This window comes from Onychostoma macrolepis, chromosome 21 (genome assembly GCF_012432095.1).
Source record: "Onychostoma macrolepis isolate SWU-2019 chromosome 21, ASM1243209v1, whole genome shotgun sequence".
NCBI classification, from domain to species: Eukaryota; Metazoa; Chordata; class Actinopteri; order Cypriniformes; family Cyprinidae; genus Onychostoma; species Onychostoma macrolepis.
The window spans coordinates 21,492,768-21,504,868 of record NC_081175.1 but is presented as its reverse complement, the minus strand read 5'-3'; positions in this window follow the sequence as shown (position 1 = coordinate 21,504,868).

Genomic DNA, 12,101 nt, shown 5'->3' with positions numbered 1-12,101 from the left:
TCAAATTTGTACACACTTTTATGAGATTGTAACTTAACTGAGGATTTACTGAGACATTTAATAATGTTATCAGGAGATGACACGCAATAACATGTCTATGAAACCCCTGTAAATGGGTGGTTAAGAACCGGACTTAGTCTATGTCCTTTATATGGAAGGGGCTTAACATTTCTAATGGTGAGAAGCTTAGCATATCTAATTAATCAGTGTCTCAGCTCCTTGTCTCGCGGAAACAGATCCTACATGGCCTTTTAGGCAAAAGGAGCAACATAATGGAAATGTAATCACATCAATCAACTCATTTTCTTTTCATTTTGGCCCTGTTTTAATAGGATTTAAACCTTTACATTTCAAAAGTGCTTATCCCTGATGCCCTTTACTATATTTTAAACTCTCCAGTCACTGTTAAAGGTGAAATAAGTGCAGGTGTTACCTTAAAAACTCGGTGAAGACATTTGACGAGTAAAGAAACAGAAAGACAGGGTGGGACCAGGAGCTCATCCCTTTAAAATTAAAGTCTATTGAATTCTATTAATCTTTTATTTATGTCACTGCTGTGAACCATTTGCTGTTGATAGTTAGAAACTGGTATTTAGAGGCGGGAAATTTTATAGGAACAAAATTTGTAAACATGATGTTTTAAATAGTGTTAGTTATTGTTTAGTGGCAAATAAAATTAAAAAAACACTTTTATTCATCAAGGACCCGTTAATATGTTCAAAAGTGACAGCAAATACCTTTGTATTGTTATAATAAAAAAAGTTTAAAATATTAGGCATCACCTTTTTCTTTTAAAAAGTCTTACTCAGCCCAAATGTTTGAACAGTATATATACACACACTTTCTACTTCGCCCCATTACTGTACATTATACAAATCTTAGCCACCCGCTAGCTGTTATTATATTTGTGACTTGTGTGTTTGTTTCACTGTCATTGGTTCGCTTCAAATGCTGCAGGCGTAAGCGACACAAGCCTGCTGATCCGTTCATCAGGGCACCGACCGCCGACATGGAGCATCCAAAAGGTAAATATTGTTTCAGTGGCACCAGTTTTAATGTGGAAGAAAAGTTCTTCATTATGTTTTGCACGGATAAACCTATCAACTTGCCACAAACTTTCCTCCTCCTTTCCCTCCTGTCTGGTCATCTCTTTCTCTCTCTCTCTCTCTCTCTCTCTCTCTCTCTCCGGTCCCTCTCCTCTGCCCCTCCACGCCTGGAGGAGAAGGGAGATGCGAGCCCCAACGTGTCTGACTGATTACTGTAATTCATACACTTTAATTAGCTGCACAAACCATTAGCCACAATTAGACTATTACAGAATGCTTTGTGGCAGGAGCAAGCCTGAGGAGTACGTTTATCTGCTGGAGGGAGAAAATGGAGAGAGATACAGAGGCAGAGAAGGGGGAGGATGAGATTTCAGTGGAAATTCACACAAGCGTGAAAATATTAGACCGAGCACTGATGCAGGGGTGCTAGCGAATTCAAAAGAGCTAATAATTTGAACGGCGCCTTAAATGCAAACATTAAGGTGTTGGGACAGCCAATCAATTTGTTTGTTGTCTGTAAAGTGAGCCTTATTGTTAAAGACAGGGGCTGTGTTCCAAAACCTAGCAAGCTGCCTTGCTGTCTAGTAGAAATCCACTTCTGAGGCGGCATCCTAACTAAAATGAAACCATAAGTAACAATTCAGAAAGCAAAGCTTAAACACAGAGGTCCTTACGGAGACTCAAATAAAAATGCATTTAGGTAGAGTTTGCCATTAGCATGTTGCTATAAGCTAATACTATTTACATTTCATTCAACACCAAGAAATGTTGTTAAAGTTTAAAAGTTATGTGCCCCAGTCCATCAATTACTGTATGTTTTCATCAAGGTGTTTTTACTTTAAAACATCACTTCTGGCCAAAATACCTGTCCATAATCCATAAAAATGCTTCCTCCAGTGAAAAAGTTCATTACCTGTTGTCATCTCATATCAAAAATCCTCTGAAATATTTGTTTAGAACTAGCTTTTGCTCGTAAACAGTGCTTGATCTGTGCATATTTTTTCTCCTGATGTAAGATGAAACAACTTTTTGACTGGAGGAAGTTATTTTTATGGATAGATTGGATGATATTAGCTGAAAGCAATGGTTTAAAGATTAAAAGGGCCTTAATTATAGATTTGTTTCTTACAAACACACAGCTTTTTGCTTCATAAGACATTAATTGATGGACTGGAGTCATGTGGTTACTTGTGGAGTATTATGATGTTTTATCAGCTGTTTGGACTCTTGAATTTTGACGGCCCCCATTCAATGCAGAGGTATGGCGTCAAATCTATGCCATTAATAACCGAGCGCACCACTTATGCTGGCGCGCGCGGTAAATCACTTCCGCGAGAGGAAAACAGATCTACACGCGAGGAAACGGGAGCACGCGAGCTAATTTCAAACACTTGCACGCGCGTCACGTGATCATCCTCCACATCCTCGCGCTCGATCTTCTCTCACCCGCTGGCACGAACACTTCTATTTTTGTCAGTCGTGGGGCGGGGCTTGCTGTTTTAATTGTTATCTCTAACGCCATTGGTTACTTCCCCTTTTCCGGAAGTCAGCTGTGATTGGACGCCTGTGAAAAGGCGATCCATAATTCACATGTGACCTGAGACATGGCTTCATCAACAGACCAGATGCAAGTTGTCATTTATTTTTTTTATTTTTTTTTATAAATATAACATGACTGTTTTAATGAAAATGAATTGCATGCACTGTCAGTAGAATACATCATTATAATAAAAGTTTATTAACATAAATTAACATAAATTCTTCCGTTTACTAGTGATTACTAGTGATTACAATCTTGTGATGTTACAAAGATAAAACAGGACCATAAACCCTTTTTTTTTTATAAGTATTTTTATTAGTTTTATATTGCACAATAAACAACAACAATAAAAGAACAAAATACATGAAATAATAATGATTAAAAAATAAATCAATAAATAAAAAAATTTAAAAAAAAAAAAGACTTTGAGAACAACAATCAGGGCATGCAAACAGTTTCAATGGAAAAATGACTAGGCACTCAATAGGGGGCAGACAAGATACTAAGCATTACGTTGCTGGTCAGAGTCAGCATTACATTGGTCCAAATGATCTAGAAATGCTTGCCATATATTGTAAAACTTATTAAGATTACCAATAACTCCATACCGGACTCTTTCCATATGCAATATTCCAGTAAGATAGTTCAACCAGGTCTTAAACTGAGGAACAGTGTCCGATTTCCACAGCCTCAGAATGACACTCTTAGCAATAATCATTCTGTAAATGATTGTACTTTGTACAGACACATTATGATCTAACAGAGAAATAGAATAACCAAATAATGCAATTTCTGGATCAGGTGTAAAACACAACCATACATATCCGAGAACCATTTAAATATGTCACACCAGAAATCGTATAGTTTTGGACATGTCCAAAAGAGATGGGTCAGAGAGCCTTCTGCAGATTTACACCTGTCACAAATAGGAGAGATAGTAGGAAAAATTCTGTGCAATTTAAATTTTGAATAGTGCAGTCTATGCATCACCTTACATTGAATTAACTGATGCCTAGAACTAATAGAGCAAGATCGAATCCTACTGAGGCTCTCCTCCCATACATCAGCCTCAATCTGCATAAACCCTTTTTTATAGATTTTAATGACACGTTTCCACGGTTTTTAGCATGGTAAATCTACCAAAAAGGTTAAATTTGAAATTTTCATACAACATAAAGCTTGGGCTATATTAACTTTGCAAAATGAAAATAAAATAATATAAAGCTAATAGTCAACTTGTTGCTATATGCTGAATTAGTTGTAGTTCACCACTATATGCTTACCCAACCATATTTATATACAACCTCAAAAATGTGAGAAGTGTCCATTAAATAATTGTAAAAAATAATAAGTGTTCCTGTGGCTCAGTGGTAGAGCATTGTGTTAGTAGCGCAAAAGGCCATGGGTTCAATTCCCAGGGAACACACATACTGATAACAATAACAACACACAAAAATAACAATAATGTATAACCTGAATGCACTGTAAGTTGCTTTTAAAGCGTCTGCTAAATGTAAATTGTAAATGTACATGACTGTAAATCCCAAATTGGTTTAAAGGACCTTTGGATGAATAAATTATTTGTTCATATAAATAAGCAAGAGTTGCTGTATAAACTTTTTAATATATTTTGTATTACTATGTCAAATTTTAGGGGTTGATGGTAATATATTCTTTCATTGTAAGAGGGTTCTGCACTTTACCCTACTTATATTTATAAAAATAAAATAAAAAAATAAATGAAAACTTGCATCTGGTCTGTTGATAGACAGATAGACCTTTTCACAGGCGTCCAATCACAGCTGACTTCCGGAAAAGGGGAAGTAACCAATGGCGTTAGAGATAACAATTAAAACAGCAAGCCCCGCCCCACGACTGACAAAAATAGAAGTGTTCGCGCGAGCGGGTGAGAGAAGATCGAGCGCGAGGATGTGGGGGATGATCACGCGCGCAGGAGGGCTTGTATTGCGCGCAGAGGACAAGTGACGCCCGCGCGAGTGTTTGAAATTAGCTCGCGTGCTGCCGTTTCCTCGCGTGTAGATCTGTTTTCCTCTCGCGGAAGTGATTTACCGCGCGCGCCAGCATAAGTGGTGCGCTCGGTTATTAATGGCATAGATTTTACGCCATAGAGAGGATCCATTGGTGAGCAAGTGCTGTAATGATACATTTCTGTTCTGAAAACGAAACTCAGCTACATATTGAATGGCCTGAGGGTAAATAGGTTTTTGGCTATACTGAGGATATTTCATAAGAAAGTAGTGTTCACAATAGCTTGTTCAGTTCATACTGCCTGTCCCTTAACTCTGGAAGAAACAAAAACAGAATAAAATTGATATGCAAAAGTTCCTCCTTGGTTCACTCAAGATCTTTTCCTCTACCACTTTCTCTGTTCATCGTGTCAGTGATGACTTTCTTTTATCTATCATGTCCTATTTATGGCTCTGAGCTCATATATGAGAGGCTGTTTACAGTAGAGATAATGTTGGACCACGAAGGCTTTTACTCAGACAGATATGAGGGGGAAGGGTTGAAGCGCTGGGCATTGCACCAGTGTCACTAATAAGCTTCGCCAAGCGGTAGAGAGGAACATTGAACAGACGCAGCGCTGCATTCAGAAATCTGAACCTGAGGCACATGCCCCAGTGCTCTTATAAATTTTAAAAACCAATCGAGACCTTTAAAGGGCAGGGCTTGGCCCGCTGTGGAGAGAAGCTTTTTCTCTGTTTCAGGCTTGTCAGAGCTAGTGAACTCAGTCATCAAAAGTACCACCATACGTCACCTCACCGTGAAACTATGAGTTTTCCCATGTCCCAGTGGTCTTGCAGGTAAAAGAGTTAAGTGACCTTACTGTGAGGAGAAAAGTCCAAGTAAGGTTATCCTCAATCACAGAGTCTGTCAAGTAAAGTCCCTAACTGTTATTTGCTAACAGTCTGGCTATTTTTTATATCAATTTACTTCTAGCAAGACATTTTCACAGGTGTTTCATCCCAAGTGACTTACACTTTTTACAGGGACAATTGTTGATGGGAATTTTGACTCACTTTCACAAATGGGTTCGGTAAAAGTACCTTATACAGTACTGCTCAAAAGTTTGGGGTGGGTAACTTTTTTAAATTAAATTAATACTTTTATTCAGCAAGGATGTATTCAACTGAGCAAACGTGACAGTAAATACATTTATAATGTCACAACTGATTTCCATTTCAAATATACTGCTCTTATGAACTTTTTCATCAATAAATCCTGATTTTTCACAGAAATATTAAAGGGGTCATATAATGCTATTTCCACTTTTACAAGTTGATTGTACTGAAATGTGTGTTGGCAGTGCCTGTACACAACCATCCTATAATGATAAAAATCCATCCAGTGTTTTTTTTTTATCTCCTAATATGTTTTCCCCTGTCTCAAATCGAGCTGTTCGTCTTGTGACGTCACAAGATCGGAGGCCCCTCCCACGATTGTTGATTGACAGGAGCGTTTCAGCACAGACTGCACTGGTGTCTTACCTCAGACCCGCCCTGAGTGAGCTGTCATCTGTTGTTTCACCGCCGGAGCAGATGTAGACAAGAATGACTCCTAAGCGATTGAGGTGTTTTGTTGTTGGATGTAATAATGAACATAGCAGTAGTCATTTACTCCCGTCATCTGAGCGGCTGAAGAGGATTAGGTTTGGTTCTGAAGGGAATGCGCCCTCCATCTACCTAAATGCGTCTTCACCTCCAGAAAAAGTGAGTACAAGGTTTTTTAAATGAATCTTTGCAAGTGGCCTTTCCTAATAATGTGCTAATTAGCAAGTTTCACGATGAATGCGCTAAAGTAAACACTCCCTCAGAGAGCGGCTCGGAAGAGAGGGGAGGAGTCAGCAGAGCTCATTAACATTTAAAGGAGAATGACACAAAACGGCTTGCTCTGAAAAGAGCTGTTTTTGACAGGGTGAAAAAGGTGTTTTTTACACTACCAATGAGAAATTTTAACCAAACTATGTTAAAGAGTTTTCATTTAGACCCTAAAGAATAATATAAACTTGAATAAATATCAATTTATTCATATTATTATTTTATTATCAAGACATTATTTTTATAATGTTTTAGAATAATAATAATACATATTACTTTTAATAATAATAATAATTATAATTTCCTATAAATTATATTTCCTATAAATCTATATTGCTGTATTTCTATATTATTAAAAAGAAACTTGGTATTTGTCTTGGTAAATAAAAATACGAATTTATATGAATTTCGCAATTTAAATCTCAATTTTCTGTATTCTAGTTCAATTCAAATTCAGAAATTAAAACCTAAAAGTCTTTCTCCATTCAGTTTTGAGTGCCATAAAACCCAATACACCACATAAGCCTCACGTTATTCCCAAATAACTTACACATGTATTTCCAAGAATAATTTAAAAAATAATAATTATTTAAGACGGGAACTGACAGGACTTGACAGAACATTGTATAAAACTCTGATCCAGCTCAAACTTACTACACTTAATCTTTCATAACACTCCGTGTGTGATGCCTACATACAAGAAGAGTTTGAGCTGAAACACTAGTCTCAAGAAGGGCAGATTAAATATTTCAGCAAGACATTTTTGGCTCTGGACCGAGTGATTTTGGTTGGTTATTACAGGCAGCACAATCTGTTGGTTGATAGTGTCAGTTACCATTAGCATCACAACGGGCTAGATGAGCTCCAGTCTGTTGTTCAGCAGGAACCTTTAGTGAAATCACTGTGAGGCTGGACCGCAGGGCTGCGTGTGGTTCCTGAGGACCGTGTGCAACATTACCACAAGTTTGCTTGGCGGTTTTAGCGATATGCTGACCCAGCGAGAGCTCCGGCAGATGCATCACACGTGCAGGTCCATGTCAGCCAACCTTTTACCCTCGGCAGATCTACAAGGAGTGGAAGGAGGGGTCCGATTCTCCAACGCTCCATCAAACAAGCACTTCATTCCCTCCACCCTGAAGGACAGAGGTTTAATAACACAGCTAAAGGGCTGAAGCCCACTATACAGCGCAGCAGATTATATGAACGTAAAGATGCTGACAGACCAAAGAGCTGACACAGAGCCTGAGAAGATAAGTAACGTTATCTGTAAGTAAAGATAAGTAAAGGATGCCACGGAAAAGAAAAGAAGGGAATTACGAAAAATGCTTCTTGAGCAGTTTTCTAATCTGGAGAAAAAGAAGAAAAACATTGTAGCACCAGTTCTGGTTGTACTAAGTCAACATACCCTGAAGTGCTCCTAAAAACGGCTCTACGCTAATAATCGTTTGCACTCAGATGTGTACGGGTCTATCCACTATAAAGACGGTTATTTGCACCCTGACTCCCTCCCCTCTTCGACCTTGAGTGATGGTCGGAGCCGCGAGTGGGTGTATGCTGTAATGTAAAGTCGTTTCTTTCTGACTGGCTGGTTGTTAGAGATCTTCTCCGTTCAAAGCAGAGGCATCTGCAGCGGTTCTTTCTGGAACAACTTCAGTGGCTGAACGTGACTCCATCTTGCCCTGTTCTCACTTGGCTACATTGCAATTGTCTGGTTCACTAGAGCCTGTCGCTGTGTGGGAAAGGTCTGCGTTTTGATGGACAGACACTCTTGTGCATCTGGCTGATCTCTCCCCGCTGAAGCTGGCAGATCCAGACCTCAGTTTATCTAAACTTACGAGACCATCCACAGCTCCAGGGCTAAGCCTGGGCCTAACGCCCTATTCGGAGCCTTCTGGATCGTTTATGCAGACGCCAAGGAAAGAAAAACTACATTTGTCCAAATGAATTTACATGCAGCACAAGTTGCAGAGTTTTGGCAGCTGGAAGAATGTAGAGGAAGGTCAACGCAAGAACTGAAAGAGAGCAGCAAAACACTTTTTAAAAGTAAAGTTAATCCTTTAGAGTACACATCTAATGGCGGGATTTTTTTTTTTATATTGTTATGTATATTATATAAAGTGCACCGAGAGCTCTTATAAAATAAAGTTCTAGATCTAAAACTAGATCTAATTACATAACATATAAATAATAATAAAATAAAAAAGGTTATTATTATTATTGTTGTTGTTGTTATTATATTAACAATATTTTATCCTAGACAATATTAATTCTATTAATATTAAAATAGTTTTTAAATAATGAATTGACAGTTTTATACACCTTTGTACTTGTAATGATTTACTCTCAATTTGTGATTATATTGTTTATTAAAAAAAAATACTCTGAACACGTTTACAGTTTTAAATATAATCTGTTCTTGCACTTCATTTTTGCCTAAAAGGAGGAAATATAAATACTAGTCAATAATTATACCAGTATTAAAATAATAGTTTTTAAATAATGAATTTCCAGTTTAATACACTTTGTACTTACAAATTAAGAGTAAAACATTATATTGTTTCTAAAAAAAAAAAAAAAATACTCTGAACATGTTTCCAGTTTTAACTATGATCTGTTCTTGCACTTTCATTTTTGCTTAAAAAGAAATATATATAAACAATTACATACTACTGTACAGATTAGTCTAATATTATTATTATTATTACTACAACAACAACAACAGTAAACATCATATGGCTTCAAAGCACCATATTATTTGTTACTTTAAAGACTGCTCTTGTTTCCAATAATGTTCTATTATTTCCCGTAATGGCTACATTGTAGTAAAGATTCTTAACTAAAAGTTTTCTCCTACTGCTGCTACAATTTCACAAAATGCCTGTTAAGTTTAAATTTGTATAAACATTATTCTGCAACAGAATCATCTCTGAAATAAAGCTGTTCATACCAGCTTGTGGTGAAGCACAACATGGCCAGCTCAACATTTTTTTTTCGAGTCATAATTTGCAATGTTTACACTCTTTATTCACCCACCCACCGTCCCAGGAGGGTTGAGAACAAAGTCGGGCATTTCATGAATTATATTTTAGCTCTGGGCACTGTCTCAAAATGCTCTGAGCAAATACGGGTTACCTTAATGGAACAGCAGTGCACCACCTGTATAGTTTGAAATTCAGCTCCAAACCTCGATGGCTAGAGCAGAGGCCTGGGAAGAACCGTGGCTTCTTGCTTCTCGAGAGCGGCCCACAGGTGGCCTCAGGCAAGGACAGACCACACATCCTCTCCGACCCCCTCTGGAGGTGACCCTGCGACATTACCTGCTGCGTTAAAAAGCTTTATGGGATGCCAGGACAGTGTGTATCAGGGCTTCAAAAACCTGCCCGGGGGGAAAATCGTTTTGAGAAAAGCCCAGGTTTAGAGGGCTCTTTGAAACACAGAGATGGTGGAAAGGGTCTGCATTTTGCCTCACAGCTAACAAGCCACCGCAGATTTAATGTTGCTGTCACCTTAAAGAAAGTCAGCATTAAAAAAGGAACCTCTCCATGGGACTTCAGACTTAAGAGCTGAAAAAAAGGGGCAGAAAAACACGCTTTAGGCCTGAAAAAAAACAAAAACAAAACAAAAAGCTGATGTCCTCCCAGCATGGCTATCACTTCCTTTATGAGCACTGAAGAAAACATGAACTCAGGAGCATCTTCTTTTTTTTTTTTTTTTTACCAGTCTGCAGCGCGGCGGTCATTGAGAAGGGCAGATGCTACTAAGGGGAGGATAATTGGTCATGAGCTGTCTGAAATGTGTAATTAGACAAGATGAGATACTCCCAGTTTTTTCATCCCTCTCTCTCTCTTTTATCACCCCTCCTTTTCCAGTTGGCAGTCTGAGCGCCTTAGTGTCAGCTTTGATCTCTGTTAAGGTTCTCTGAGCCCTTTCAGATAGGATCAATTTGCTGTTACACACATCACTCTTGGCTCTCTCCCCTGGCTACTCGCTTGTTTGTGACAGGCGTACGTGCATACAAATAATTGCGGATCTCAGCTTCGCTGGATAAAAATAAGATGCACAGATGTGAAGTGCATCCTCCCTTCAAAAGAATACAGAGCAAACGGCTTATAAGAGAGAACTTTCACAGCACATATCGGAGATTTAGATGGAATTTGGATTCCCAGTGCTTCATAAACTAGTCATTTAGTCAACATTTCAGCCAAGCACATTAAATAGTCTACTATGTATGTTCTCATTCATCTGCTTTAAAAGAGGATAGTATTTAAAGTAATGAAGGTGTAAAAAAAAAAATATGCAAAAATAAGTACTAAAGTAGTTTAAATGTGACTTTCAAATGCTCAGACATTCAATAACTTTGTATGAGGACCAGAGTGAAGTTTAATCTGTTCATAATTGAAAGTCTGAACTGTCAAGGCAAGATACACTATTGTTTAAAACACAACAGTGTAAGAGACTTCTTTCAAAAACAAAAACGGTTTCTGAAGACTTTAATAGAATGGTGTTTGTGTCACTTTTTGAGCCAAAAAAAAAAAAAAAGTACAACAAATAGCATTTTGTTAGATTTAAGTCACAAGATTGACATTTACTAATAAGAAAAAGAGCTATTTGGCAGTAAGATTAACTTGTAAAACTTGCTTAGCCAACAAAGTCTTATTGTGATTTATAGTCACACTTATAGTCGTACCAAACTTGTACGACTTTCTTCTGTGGAACACAAAAGAAGATATTTTGAGGAACATCAGGGGTCAAAACACTGATTCATTTTTAAAAATACCTCCTTTTGTGTTACACAGAAGAAGGAAAGTCATACACATTTGGAAAGAGGGTGAGCAAATAATGACAATATTTTAATAAAAAAAGGTTATTGCGACTTTTTCTCACAATTCTGACTTTTTTCACAGAATTGTGAGATATAAATTCGCAATTGCTATTTATAAAGTCAGAATTTCGAGATGTAACCTTGCAATTGAGAGTTAAAGTCCAATTTGGGGGGGGGAGACTGATATTTTCTCAGAATTGCGAGTTTATATCACACAAATCTGAGGGAAAAAAGCCAGAATTGCGAGAAAAAAGTCGCAATTACCTGTTTTATTTTTTATTCAGTGGCAGAAACAGGCTTCCATATAAACTAGCCCTATAAGCTAGTTAAGAACTCTTTTGCATCCAAAACACTACATACTGTATGCTGGCCTTTTCAGCCGGTTTGAAAAAAGTCATATAAAATAAGAAAAAATGAATAAATGCAAAAAAAAAAAAAATAGTAGTAATTTACCAAGAACTTTCAGGAACCTCAGAATCAGAGTAGCGCAGATCCACATGAATAAGTTGCCAGTGTCCATTAAAGGCTGGCCTGCAGCCAGTTAGGGCTTCCCTTGCTTGCAGAAGTCACTGAGAAAATTATCTTAAGGTCTAGTCAAGTTTTTAACCAGTTCCGTAAAAGCACGAGATGTTTTCAGGAAGCCGTACATGGAGGACAGGACTAATGCCAAGGGCTCTCTGGAGGGATGCTGCCGGGCTCAATGACAACTCTTTAAAGCATGACTTTTGTGTTTTCCAGAGTGCTTGTAAACGCTCTATGAGGCTTTTGTTGCAAACATGTGATTTTAAAATGCTCTTTAAAGTCTAATGCTGATGGAATTCCAGCTTCTTCACTGTTTAACGAGCTTCTACTCA